Genomic DNA, 14,917 nt, shown 5'->3' with positions numbered 1-14,917 from the left:
TTAGTTGTATACAACTTTGAAATGGACAAGTATCTGTAACAACATTGTTGGAGAAAATAGGTACTCTTAGATACAAGACTGCAGTTTCCAGAGATTTCAAATGAAGGCCAGTATACTTTACAAAAATACAACATTTTTTGTCTTCTATTCTGTTTGCATGGTAGTGACTTTGCTCTTCCTGACTGGTTAGCTCTTCAGCTAACCAGCTGTTGAGGCCATTCGGGAAGTGCACCAGTGAATGGAAGATTTCTGTCTCTCTCTCCCCTGTCTCTCCCTCTAACTCTCCTTTCAGATAAATAAAATCTTTAAAAAAAAGATAATACCAAGAAAGTGTAAAAAAAAAACCAGAATGGGAGAAAATATTTGCAAATCAAGTATTTCATAAAGAGCTAATACTAGAATATATTTTTAGAACCCAACAATAAAGACAATGCCATTTAAAATGGGGCAGAGGACTTACAGACTGTTCTCCAAAAAAGATACACAAAGATGCTCAAGATCACTAGCTCTTAGGAAAAGATAACCACAGCAAGGGGACGTACCTTCAGCCTGGATGTTAAGATGCCACATGGGACACCCGTAACCCCTACGGGTGTCTGGCTTTGAGTCGCAGCTCTGCTCCCAATTCCACCTTCATACTAATGCACATCCCGGGATGGAACACCACTAATGGAAACATAAGATGGTGCAGTCACTGTGGACAATAGTTTGGGAGTTGTATGAAAAGCTAAACAGAATTGCCACAATCTCACTCTGAAACATAGACAAAAGAACTGAAAACCAGCAGAAACTTGTACACAAATGTTCACATCAGCATAATTCTCAAGAACAGAAAGGTGGAAAGAACACAAATGGCCCTCAACAGACACATGGACAAATGAGTCGTGGTGAATGCGTCCCCTGGAATAACATCCACGCAATGGAAAAATCAGGACTGAGGTGCTGACACGCGATGTAGGGTGCAGGAGACATGGGAGACAAGGTGGCCACAAGAGTCACGCACTGCCCAGATCCATCCACACAAAACACCCAGAAATCCAGAGACAGAAAGCTGACTGGGGAGGGGGTCATAGGGAGAGGAGAATGAGGAGTGACTACTTAAGGGTCGGGGTCTCTTTGGGTGATGAAAATGCTTTTGAACCAAGAAGAAGGCTATACAACATTGTGCATGTACTAAAATATCACTGAGCTAAAAAAAATTTATATTATATGAATTTTACCTAAAAAAATCTATAGTCCCCCAGGTTCACTCATCAGGGTAAGTCCTCCTCCCTCAGCGTTCCCTCAGCCTGGCATTCGCGTCCATGCATACCCAGTCCTGCCCAGGGCTGTCCAGCTTGCTCTGGACTCCTGTGTTCCATCTACACTGCACACTCAGCTCCCAAGCCCAGTGGCCAGTTCTTTTTTCTTTTAATATTTATTCACTTATTTATTTGAAAAGCAGGGGCCCCAGGACTTGGGCCATCCCCCACTGCTTTCCCAGGTGCGTTAGCAGGGAGCTGGATTGGAAGTGGAGCAGACGGGACACAAACCAGCACTCTTATGGGATGCTGGTGTCACAGGTGGCAGCTTAACCCACTGAGCCACAACACCAGCACCCAGTGGCCACTTCATATTTAAGATCAAGGTCAGCATCACTCTGAGGCCCTCACAGATGCCCAGTGACCATGAGGCCTCCTTGCAGTTTATAGGGTCTTTGACTCTAGCCCTGCTGTAACCCAGACACTGGCACAGGGTTTCCAAGGGATGTCCCATCCAGGTGAGGGGAAACCAGCACTTCTGGAGCACTGCCATACCCAGATCTTGTTCAAGTGAACTCACAGCTGCTCTGCCAGGTGTGGCTTAGTCACATGTAGACAGGAAGGTGATGGTGCACATTCAGGCTCCAGCCCAGAGCCACATACCCAGGTGCTCAGGGGAAATGAACATATGTTCAGGCCTCACAGGAGAGGTGTCCAGGCTGTGCAGGTGGCCCGGGTCCTATGTGAAGCCACACAGACAGTTACAAATACACCAGCCTGGGGCTGCCCAGAGGCCGGCCCCAGGAGGTAGATTCACGCTGGTATTTTTATACTTGGTTAGAGCTGAGGATGTCTCCACCTCATTTCTGCCCACAGCCCTCCAACTCTCTGGGGCCTCCCTCATCCCCACTGTCCAGGATCTGGCTCCACTAAGACTCACCACAAAACCTAGGGGCTTTGCAGACATGCAGAGCAGGAGGGATGATGACCTGAGCCAGATGGGGCTCTGGCCTCTGGGGGCAGGGGCTGTAAGCAATCCCCGCTCCAGGCCACAGGGAATATGGGAGCACCCAGGAGGCTCATTGCCTGAAAAGAGAGCAGCCTCCACTTTACCCACCTTCAGAACTTCAGAACAGTCTCATCCCAGCCCTCGCCAGGCAGATGACCCGAGTGCCACCTCCAAGGTCAAAGCCAGGTTCTCATGAACTCTGTCTGGGGCACCCAGGAAGGATCAAGTGCCTGGGGTCATCAGGGAGGTGGAGTCACAGGCAAAGGCAGGGGTGCTGTCCTGCACTGAATGGTGTCCTCAAAATTCATACAGTGAAGTCCTCACCCTCAGTACCTGTGAGGGTGACCTCATTCTCATATGGAAATAGGGTCTTTGCAGATGACCAAGCTAAGATGAGGTCATGAGGGTCAGCCTTAACCCACTGCTATTGTGTCCTTAGAAAAAGAGGGAACCAGGAAGATGCCTTGTGAAGCTGTGTCAGCCATCACAGCCATGAAACAAGCTGGTGACCAGGACAGTGCTTGCCCAGCACCTTCAGAGGGATCCCAGCACTGCCAACAGCTGCCCTCCACACTCCCCTGCTGCACAGCTGTGAGATGACAGCTCCGTGGTCTGAGATCCCAGTTTGTGGTACTCAGCAACGGTAGCACTAGGAAAATAACAAGTGCATGCTCCTCCATCCGCCGCTCTCCCAGACCACTTCCTGGAGTGGCCACCTCCCAGGCCACTGTTACTGCAAGGTGGGGACCTGCAGCTCTGACAGCCCAAGAGCACTGGGACAGGGACAGCAGGAAAACCTTTGGGGTGTTGTGCTCCCTGCTTTCTTTGGGAGGCCTGTCTCAGTGTCGTGAGGGGCCGACTTCCCTGGGGCTGGTCACTGAGCCTCCATCCTGCTGTCCCCAGAGCCCAGGAAATCAGGGCCAGCCCCTCCCAGCCATCGGAGCAGCCACAATGCCCCTTACAGTCTTGGCAGGAAAGGTGCCTCAGGAAGGCAGAGAGAAGCAGCTCCACCTTTCAGGGCATCTCACTGATTTCACAGACTCCAGGCTGGCCCACCCAGGGGTGAGGACAGAACAGGCTGGAAGGGCACACCTGTCTTATCAGAGAGGCCAGGTGCAAGGCCAGAAGGGGGAGGGGGAGGGAGGGCGGTTGTCAAGATGCTGAGGGTGGAGGCCCTCCCCACAGGAGCTGGGCAGAGGGGTGAGATGAAACTCCTGCCTCCATCTAGACAGGGCCTCTGACACGGCACAGGTGCCCTCCTCAGGAGACCCAGTGCTGATCAGGGGTCAGCTCCAGAGACCTAAGCCATTTCCATCAACAAAGACAGGATGCAGCTGGCAGTCCGGACTTCATAACTTTCGGGGCTGACCCACAGCCTCCCGAAGAAAGCAGGGAGCACAATGCCCCAAAGGTGCTCCTGCTGTCCCTGTGCCAGGGTATTACCCCTCATTCTGACCAACTGCCACACAGGTATCTCCTAGCTGGAGATCTGAACCCCAGGGTCACAGGAAAGGCCACGGGCCACAGCTGGAACAGGCTCAGAGCTCTGTGTGTTTCCTGGGAGGGCTGTGGGATAGCAACCCCCAGAGCAGCCCAAAACGCAGTACTTGCTTCTGCCCTCTGGCTCTGGGGCAGCCAGCCCAGCGGGGGCCATGCGGGCCCAGGCCTCCTGTGGCCGATACACAGGTGGCTGTGCCTTCCACTCCACACACCCTGCTGGCAGCACCTCCTCTGAGCCTGGGGCCTCTGGGAGGCCTGTGCCAGTGCCTTCCTTCCTCTGCAGGCCCACATATGAACAGAGTGATGGTCTCCCAGTCATTGGACTCAGAGGCTCCTTGTAGCGTGTGGACACTGACCTGGCTTAGCTGCCAGCCTGGTTTGTGGGCCCCTGTCCAGGTCTGGAGCAGAGCACAGGAGAAGGAAAGAGCTCTGGGACACATTCAACCGGGAGCAGGGGCCTCCTGCTCAGCAGGCCCAGCCTCCCTCCCCCTGCAGGAAGCTCTCCGGACAGCCACACCCATAGGCCAACCAGGGCCTGTGCTGGAACATTCTGTCTTCCCTACGAGACCTGAGTCCTTCCAAGTCCCTTACTGCTCCCCTAGCTAGGACCTGATACTCACAGGATCCACAGGCAGAGTACAAACAGTGGCTGGTGCCAAGGACAGAGCAAACCCTACCAGCACATGCAGACACTAGTCATCCCCACCCCAAACCCTACAGTCAGCACAGACACCTGTCAAAGGACTGGGCTAAGGCCAGCAGCCCTGACACTTCTGAGAGGCTACAGAAGGCCCTGCCCCTGAAAGGAGGCTGGTTGCTCAGCGGGACCAAGAGCCTCCACCAGACGCTCCCGGTACCCCACCCCTCCTCACTGCACTGCTCCTGGGAAAGCCAGTCCACAGATGCTCCTGGTACCCCACCCCTCCTCACTGCACTGCTCCTGGGAAAGCCAGTGCACAGCAGGCCAGCCCTGAAGGTCTGAATGAGCCCTGGCAAGTGCCACAGCTCTGTAGAGAAGCCCAGGTTCCTGCAGCTGAGTGACACAGGCCAGAGGCCACTCACAGTCTCACCCTGCTCAACCTTGGCTCGGCTGCCCTGCACTATGGACCAATCCTCAGCTTTAAGCTCCACGTTGCCTTTGTTGGACAAAGTCTTGAAACCTAGGCTTCCCATTAAGAGAGAAAAGGATTTTCTGGAAATACAGTGGACTGATGACTCTGTGTGGCCTGTGGGAGTCCAACAGGCCCTGCACAGGGGGAAATGCAGAGTCCACTCATGGGCCTTGATGCCAGAGAACTACCTCGGGGGACCAGAAGGGACCAAAGGCATGCAGTGGCCATGACAGCAGGATCCCAGGGGCCAGCCAGAGCCCCAAGGGCAGCACAACCCGGAGGCCCTTCTCATAGATGCACTTGTAGGATGACAGGGAGGAGGTAAGAAGGGACAAGGGTGGGCACTGTGGCGTAGCAGGTAAAGCCACCACCTGCAGGGCCAGCATCCCATTTGGACACTCGTTCAATTCCCAGCTGCTCCACTTCTGATCCAGCTCTCTGCTAAGGCCTGGGAAAGCAGCAAAAGTGCTTGGGTCCCTGAACCCGCGTGGGAGACCTAAAAGACGCTCCTGGCTCCTGGCTTCGGATTGGCGCAGCTCCGGCCGTTGTGGCCAACTGGCGAGTGACCCAGTGGATGGAAGAGCGCTCTCTGTGTCTCTGCCTCTGCCTCTCTGTAACTCTGACTTTCAAATAAATAAATAAACCTTTAAGAAAAAAGGGAGGGAGAGGGGAAGAGGAAGGAGGGACAAGACCATCCCCAGTGTTTGCCCCTTGCAACAAGCACTTCTCTGTAGGGAAAAGCAGAACAGAGAAGAGTCATGAAAATAACAATGGGACTAAAGACAGAAGAACAAGAAAGAAATCAGCAAGGGAAAAATGAAGCTAATTTTCTCTGCCCAGTTGAGACAGTGTATAAAATCTAAAGCCACTATAAATATAAATATGCATACATATATAAACACTCAAAGCTCTGAAAAAAGGCTCCCATGCTTGCCCCTAACCCTCCCCAAAGTGTGCATCCTGGGCAGGCCAGACCTCTGAGCCATACCTGCACCCCACACTTGCAGTGGGTCCCAACATAACTGAAAGTTCCCATTATGCACACTGTAGAGGGGCTGGAAGAACACAGCCAGGGTGGGCATGCCCTGATGGAAGCTTCTCTCTACCCTGAGGCCAGAGGGAGGCAGAACCAATGGGGACCCAAGTAGGGGCTACTCCCAAGGGGAATGCTCCCAGGGTTCTCCTTGGCTCCCAGGCCTGGCCCCACCAAGCACCCCTTCTCCCACACCCTCTCCCTATCTGCCCACTGCCTCTTTTGCTCTGTTATGTTCAACCCTGGCCAGTCTTCTCCAGGACCCACTCAGGACAGGGGCCCTGTGCCCCTGGTCACTTGACACCTGCTCATGAGACTTGCTGGCTTACCCCAGGAGGACTCTTGTCTCATTCTCTGAAGCATCCATTAGGGCTGAGAACAGGGGTCTCTGCACCCTAGAACCCAAAACTGCATTTTCATAGAACGTGTGAACACATGAGCAAGCCGGCCAGTTCCCCAGAGACAGGATACTGAGTCACACTTCAGCTGGGCAGGGCCAATCCAATGCCATCTTTGGGACTTGCCACAGAACCACTTCCCCTCTCTTCCCCAGTGATGTGGGAACCCCTCACCACTGGCCCAGGGTAGAGACTTGAAAACCCCACCTAATCCAAGATCAGCCAGTGAGAGGTGGGGAGGAGTAACCCTTGATGCCCGGCTTACCACACATACACACACATGCACACACACACACGAGCACACATACACACACTACCTACCAATCTGGGTGACAGCTTGAACAGAAGGTAGATGAGGCCACTCAGCAGAATAAAGATGGACATAGTAACAAGGGTGCTATCCAGCTGTCCCCAGGGTGAAATCAGGGAACCTGTGGGAAGAAGGGCTCAGGGCTGTGAGCAGCCTCCTTGCCAGGAGCAGCCTCGTTGACAGGATGTTCTCCCCAAACCCCCACAGCGAAAGAGTCCCTGTTACTGCACTGGGCTACAATGGGAAGTTTGTGGCTTGTCTGCTGGGATACCTGGGGTGAGTCCCCAGGCCTCCCTGCCTTCATCTGCCATTCAGCCAGGGGTAATCACTGCTGTGAGCAAGGATCAGTCCAGCCCCCATCCAGGTGACTGAGGTCATGTCTGGCCTCCAGGCAGCCCTGGAGCACACACCCTCTAAACAAAGGACCTCAGGAAACCAAGGGCATCCCCTTCCTCTGTGCACATCTCTGACTTCCAGGTGAAGGGGTCAGTGGGGAGTGGCTGCCCCAGGGAGGGGGTTGGCAGGGTGCGGGGCTAGGGCCAGCAGAGAGGGGGCCTGGACCAGCCTCTGGAGGACAGCACCCACCCCATCTCTGGGAGGGTGGCAGCACACTGGCTGGCTCCACTCACTCGACTGGCCCTCGTTCTCCCCCTCTGCTTCATCCTCCTGCGTGGCCATCTGCACCACAGCCTGGCCTCATAGGCAGAGCCAGGGTCCAAGTCCATGGCTCCAAGGGTGATCCTGGTCACCCCGACAACGTGGCCCTTGTGCTGGGCCCACTGTAGGTGGGAGGCAGTTAGCAGTTGCTGAGGGTGGGGCTAGGCCCACCAGCCCTGGAGGCCAAACACACATGCACACACAGACACACTCAAATGCATTTGTCCACACCTTCACAGATGGACACACTGCATTCCCAGTCTCTCTCTCTCTCACACACACACACACAGCCACACTCACTACACTCACATACTCACACATATATAAGCACAAGACACACTCATACGTACCCACAGAAGCATTCTGTGTGCGTACACGAGTGTACACGTGCACAACCACACTCAGGTGCACACACAGACACAGCCACCCTCACCAGTCACACACTCACGCATATAAGCATAAGACACACTCACACCTACTCATAGAAGCATTCTGTGTGCACATACAAATGTACACATGCACAATCACACTCACAGATACAGGCAAACTCATACTCGTCTCACATACACACATGTAAGGAGCAGAAATTAAACAGCTTCACCATAATATTAACAAGAAATAAGGCTGGTGCCGCGGCTCAACAGGCTAATCCTCTGCCTTGCGGTGCCGGCACACCAGGTTCTAGTCCCGGTCGGGGCACCGGATTCTGTCCCACTTGCCCCTCTTCCAGGCCAGCTCTCTGCTGTGGCCCGGGAGTGCAGTGGAGGATGGCCCAAGTGCTTGGGCCCTGCACCCAATGGGAGACCAGGAGAAGCACCTGGCTCCTGCCATCGGATCAGCGCAGTGTGCCGGCCGCAGCGCGCCAGCCGCGGTGGCCATTGGAGGGTGAACCAACGGCAAAGGAAGACCTTTCTCTCTGTCTCTCCCTCTCACTGTCCACTCTGCCTGTCAAAAAAAAAAAGAAAGAAAGAAATAAGCAAGAGCTAAGCTGACTGCAGATCTGCATGGACTGGATAAGAACCACCCATGGCCAGCACACACCCTCCTCGGGACCTTATCGGCCCCACACTGACCACTAGAAGCATATACAAACTGCAGACAGAAGGAGCCCAGAGAGACTCTGAGCAGACTCTCCTGAGAGCAGCAGAACCCACCACACTCATACCTTCCCTTAAGAGAGTTCTCTCAGCCAGCCCTGCACCTGCCCGACACTGAGGCCTTGAGCTCACCCAACACCAAGGCCTACTTGCCTGTTGCTGAGGCTCTGAGCTCATCTGACATTGAAGCCCTGCTCATTTGAAACCAATACTCTACTCACTCTTCAAGACTTGTGTTCTTTAGCTTGGGGGCACCACCCATACGGAGGCTGTGAGAATCCGCCTTCCATGGCTAAGACACTTTGTGAGGAGTACCAGAGGTACTTTGGGAACCTTGGGTGGTCAGTTTGCCCAGTGTGTTGTGGGAATTAGAGTGTCTGACTTCCCCACTCCATAACAAAATCTTTATTGGAACCAACACAGCCTCAGTGCCGTTACTATGCTCACAACAACTAATAATGTATTTATGTATAAATTTATCATTGAGGCAAGACTCACACTCCCCAAATTACAAAACATTAGTGATGGAAATGAAATAAATACAAAATAAATATAAGGACATATCATGCTAATGTACTAGAAGACTTAAATCTTTAAAGACTGCAATACTACCCAAAGCAATCTATAGAGTCAATGTGATTCATATCACAATCACATGGACCTTGGGGCATGTATCTTAGAACACCTACTCTAATATTCTTATGGAACTTCAAAGAAACATGAATGGCCAAAGCTGAACTGAAAAACAAACACAAATGTAGCAGATTCGTATTTCTCAATTTAAAATCTTAACAAAAAACAATGGTAATTTTAAAAACCCTAAATATGAGATCAAAGTATAAACTGTAAAATGAAACATTCAGATAAATCTGCATAACTTTAGATTTCACATTTCTTGGCTCTGACACCAAAAGCACAAGCAACCAATAGAAAAACCAGACACATTGGATTTTCTCAAAACTAAAAATATTGTCCATCAGAAAACATTACCAAGAAAACTGATAGACAAGAAAAAAAAATTTTTTTTCCTACTACTATTGACTCAGGGGTCAACATAGAACACCTCGTGATGAGATGGGGGTGATTTAGAGAGTCCTGTAGTCCAGTCCAGTTCCAGTACTATCTGCCTGGAGACAGCATCAGATACACAGATTGACAGCTCAGTGATAAAAGACTGTTCCCATTTCTTTTTTTTTTTTTTTTTTTTTTGACAGGCAGAATGGACAGTGAGAGAGAGAGAGAGACAGAGAGAAAGGTCTTCCTTTGCCGTTGGTTCACCCTCTAATGGCCGCCGCGGTAGCGTGCTGCGGCCGGCGCACCGCGCTGATCCGATGGCAGGAGCCAGGTGCTTCTCCTGGTCTCCCATGGGGTGCAGGACCCAAGCACTTGGGCCATCCTCCACTGCACTCCCTGGCCACAGCAGAGAGCTGGCCTGGAAGAGGGGCAACCGGGACAGGATCGGTGCCCCGACCGGGACTAGAACCCGGTGTGCCGGCGCCACAAGGCGGAGGATTAGCCTGTTGAGCCACGGCGCCGGCCATGTTCCCATTTCTGAAGCAAATTGCAAATTGCTATTAATAGGTTCCCAGCTGTGCACTAACTTTCCCATACAGGACCTCTGTTCTCAGAGAGTTGTATTATGAGAGTTAGCAGTAAAACTTGTTCTCAAAGATTTACTTAAGGTGTATTAAGTGGAGGATATCGGTTTTTTTAAGATTTATTTATTTATTTATTTATTTGAAAGTCAGAGTCACACAGAGAGAGAAGAAATGGCAGAGAGAGAAAGGTCTTCCATCGCTGGTTCACTTCCCAATTGGCCACAATGGCCAGAGCTGTGCCGATTTGAAGCCAGGAGCCAGGAGCTTCCTCTGGAACCTCCATGCGGGTGCAGTGGCCTAAGGACTTGTGTCATCCTCTACAATTTCTCAGGCCACAGAAGACAGCTGGATTGCAAGTGAAGCAGCCGGGACTTGAACTGGCATCCATAAGGGATGCTGGCACTGCAGGCAGCAGCTTTACCCGCTATGCCACAGTGCCAGCCCTGGGAGGATATTCTTATGTCTCCTAAGTTATAGCTATGTCTAAGTACTTGCAAAAAATATACCATTCTTGGGTTCTTATGTAAAGTTTAGTAAGTTTCTCAAAAAAAAGAAGTGAAATCAAGTTCGAGATGTAATGACTCTGAACAGCCCTTATTTCTTCTCTTGAGGAGCAGTTTTTTTCCATACAATTTGTTGAACTCTTTATTAGTATAGAGTTAATCTTCTGTATACAAAGTTAATTGAAAGTAGATCTTAGTAAAAAACACTGGGAATAGGCCAGCGCCGTGGCTCAACAGGCTAATCCTCCACCTAGCGGCACTGGCACACTGGCACACTAGTCCTGGTTGGGGTGCTGGATTCTGTCCCGGTTGCCCCTCTTCCAGGCCAGCTCTCTGCTGTGGCCAGGGAGTGCAGTGGAGGATGGCCCAAGTGCTTGGGCCCTGCACCCCATGGGAGACCAGGAGAAGCACCTGGCTCCTGCCATCGGATCAGCACGGTGCACTGGCCGCAGCACACCGGCCATGGCGGCCATTGGAGGGTGAACCAACGGCAAAGGAAGACCTTCCTCTCTGTCTCTCTCTCTCTCACTGTCCACTCTGCCTGTCAAAAAAAAAAAAATACTCGCATCCCACATGGAGTGCATGAGTTCAGTATTAAAAAAAAAAAAACCACTGGGAATAGGAGAGGGAGAAGGAAGAGGGGTGGGAGGGTGGGTACTGTGGGAAGAATCACTATGTTCCTAAAGTTGCATTATTGAAATGTATGAAGTTTGCATTCCTTAAATAAAAGTTTTCTTTGCAGAGGACAAAAAATAGGTTCCCAGGTTAACACATGACTTCTGTTCAACTTTGATGCCAATCAGAGGTTCCCACAACCACCTTCTCTAGTTTGATCATTTGCTACAGTAGCTTACACAACCCAGGAAAACAGCATACTTGCCATTCTTGATTTATTACAGTGTATACCAGAAAGGCTACAAATGAACAACCAATGATGATGTGCATAGGATAAGGTAGACTATGGAACTTTCATAAATTTTCAAGGTTGCCTCCCTTCCAGCACCTCCACATGTTAATGCAGAAACTCTCTGAACCCCACCCTTTTGGACTCTTACTGGGTTTAATTAAGGAGTCAGCATAATTGGATCACTGGATATTGGTGATCAAAGCAATTTTCAGTGCCCCTCTCCCTTCCCAAGAGGTCAGGTGGGGGCACTGAAAATTACAAACCTCAATTCACAGGGTTAGTTCCTTTGGCAACCAGCCATCTTGGGGCTGTCCAGAAGCCACCATACATCAATTTTCCTGTTAACACACAAAACAACCACCACATAAAATAACAGCAAAGTGCCACAAAACCAGGGAAGAGACCAAATACGTATTTGCTGTTGTATTTCACTACAACTCATGTGATGGAAGAAAAAACTTGCATGTTGTATATATGAAAAGGATGTGTTATCCAGAATATTCCTTAGTAAATTTTACAGCTCAACAACAAAAGACAAACAATTCAAAGTATGGTAAAGAACTTGAACATACATTTCAACAGACACAAAAAGATGCTTAATTACACTACTTCATCATGGACATACTGAAAACCAGTGAGAAATCCCTTCACTTACACTAGATTAACTATAATAAAAAGAAAAACAGTAACAAGGATTGGTACGAAGGTAGAGAAATTGAAATCCTTAAACACTGCTTGTGACAATATAAAGAACATAAAATAGTTTGGTATTTCTGTTACTGGAGAAATTGCTGGGTTCTTGTCTTCGCACAAGAAAGAATTCAGGCATGAGACAGAGTAGTGGGAGGTAAAATAGCAAGGTTTCTTAGGGAAGGGACATCCGTAAGGACGGAAGGGCACCTCTCCAGACAGAGCCTGAGAGACTGGAGGGGGGGAAGGAGCGAGGTTACATGTTGAGTGAAGAGATTACACCTGACCAGGCCAGGTGGGTGGCTCAGCAGAGAGGCAGAGAGCTGAGCGCACAGTCCAGTTGAGGCTGGGGGTTTTAAGGAGATGGGTCTTGCTTCCCCACCTCTGCTCCTCTTGGAACAAAGGGCTTTTTGGATATAAATAGAAAAACTTCTCTTGAAGGTCTGAAACAAAGGACTTTATGGATGCAAATGTTATCAGACAGGAGGAAGGGAGCAGGGTGTTTGAGATGCAGATACTGGGCTGAACCTGGGAGACTGTGGGAGACTGTCAGGCAGAAGGAGTGGGGACCTCCACCTGGCAGGTTATCAGGTAGAAGGGGGCAGGGCAGGGCAGGATGCGAATGCCGGGCTGCCCCTGAAACACCATCGGGATGACCTTGAGATGCAGCATATGCTGGACATAGATGTCTTCTCTTTAGGCCTGTTACACACACATAAGCTCATAACTGACTTCCTACCTAACAAGACTAAGGGGAAGAGAGAGAGAGATCTTTAGTCTGTGGCAGAGACCTTTGTCTTTTAATTAAAATTGTTTCTAACTGACATGATTGAAGTTGTGGTAGAAGCCTTCCCAAGGTCAGAAGAAGAAAAGGGGACAAATCTGTCCTGCGAGTAAAATGTGGCTGTGATCTGCCTGCTTATGAATGCTTCAACTGCCCGTGCTACCTGAGGCCGTCCTGTGGAGTTTGGGATTCTGTAGGCCCTCAGACATAGGTAGGATGTTCTTCACAAGCAGGCTGCCCGCTGTGGCTGGAAAGCTTATTTCCAGACCAACTGGCATCTCCCCCACTAATAGCTTCCTAGGGTGCATGTGTGACCTTGTGGCTTTAACTCACACCTTCAGGGTGGTTACAATCTTTCACTCAGAGCTGACAGAGGAAGGGGCTGAGCCCCAGCTCCTGGGGAGAGTCAGACTGGCTCCTGGAGATCCCTGCTATCTTGTGTGATCCTTGCAGTTTTAAACCATACTTTCAAGTTAGTTGCAATCTTCCACCCAGAGCTAGCAGAGGAGGGGGCTAAGCCGCTAAAGGCAAGACAGGCCATCTCCAGGAGGACACCCCCATCTCCATGAGCCCCCTAGCCAATCAACATATAGTTTGTGAAACTCCCGCCCAATGAGCACCCCTACAGAATGACCCAATGGAAAAAAAAGAAAAGAAAAGAAAAGAAGAGAAGAGAAGAGAAGAGAAAAGAAAAGAAAAGAAAAGAAAAGAAAAGAAAAACAGTAATGCAGGAGCCAGTGTTGTGGCTCAGAGGGTTAAGGACCTGGCCTGAAGTGCCTGCATCCCATATGGTCGCCTGTTCAGACCCGGCTGCTCCACTTCTGATCCAGTGCTCTGTTATGGCCTGGGAAAGCAGTAGAAGATGGCCCACATGCTTCGGCCCCTGTATCCGTGCGGGAGACCCAGAAGAGGCTCCTGGCTCCTTGCTTCAGATCGGCACTGCTCTGCCTGTTGTGGCCAACTGGGGAGTGAACCATCAGATGGAAGACCTATCTCTGCCTCTCCTCTCTCTGTGTAACTCTTACTTTCAAATAAATACATACATCTTTTAAAAAAACAGTAATGTCTTAAAAACCTGGGACGTTGCCTCAAAGCCAGTGTCCCACTCTGGCACTGCGCCTGGCCTCTTCTCAGGCCCAACGCTTTTTCTGTTGCTTGCCAATCAAATGAAAGTTTCTTTTCTATAAAATAAAAGTTTCTGCCTCTTTGCTAATTGTTTCGTGGCTTTTTATTTCTATACTAAGCTGAGGGAAAGAACCTGCTCCAGCAACCGCCCTATCTGCTCATGTGTAGCCATTTCAGGTTCTGCGCTCAGTATGTGTGGAAAAACATCAGTAACTATGTGCGCACACACAGCATTGTAGCAATACCTGCGGCAGCCATGTAACATTGGAATAGCCAATCAAATGTACGCGTGTAGCCATATAAGGGAAACAAAGAGGCTAAGATACCCCTCTTTGTCCTGCGCTCAGGCTTTTGGATAAGAAATTCCACCTGGGCCTTACGAATAAATAATAAGACTACTTCCTGTTAAAAGACAGTGATTTCTTATCTCTGTACAGAATCTTCCTACACATCCAGAGGATCACCCCCCACCCCCCAATGCCTATAACAGAAAGCGCTGGGCCAGGATGAAGCCAGAAGCCAGGAGTCAGGAGCTTCTCCTCTGTCTCTGATGTGGGAGCAGAGGCCCAAGCACTTGGGCCATCCTCCGCTGCTTTCCAGGCCCATTAGCAGGGAGCGGGATTGGAAGTGAAGAAGCCAGGACTCGAACCTGTGCCAAGTGTCCCAGGCAGCAGCTTTACCTGCTATGCCACAGAGCCAGCCCCCCATAGCTCTTTTAACAGACATAACTATATAAGTATATAGTGTTTTGAGTTTTAAAACATCTACTTTGAAAATACTTTAACACTGAAAAAAGCAAAGACATTGAAACATGGAAGAGCGACTGCAGCCAGCCACTGCCAACACTCACCTGGCCTGATGCCGGCTGTCCACGCTTTTCTCTTTGTGCCAGGATTTACCCCCCGAAACAGACGCGAATCTGCACAAACAGCTCAACGCGCTGTGCTGGAGCC

This window comes from Lepus europaeus, chromosome 20 (assembly GCF_033115175.1).
Source record: "Lepus europaeus isolate LE1 chromosome 20, mLepTim1.pri, whole genome shotgun sequence".
NCBI classification, from domain to species: domain Eukaryota; kingdom Metazoa; phylum Chordata; class Mammalia; order Lagomorpha; family Leporidae; genus Lepus; species Lepus europaeus.
The sequence above is the reverse complement of the archived record's forward strand: the minus strand, read 5'-3'. Positions refer to the sequence as shown.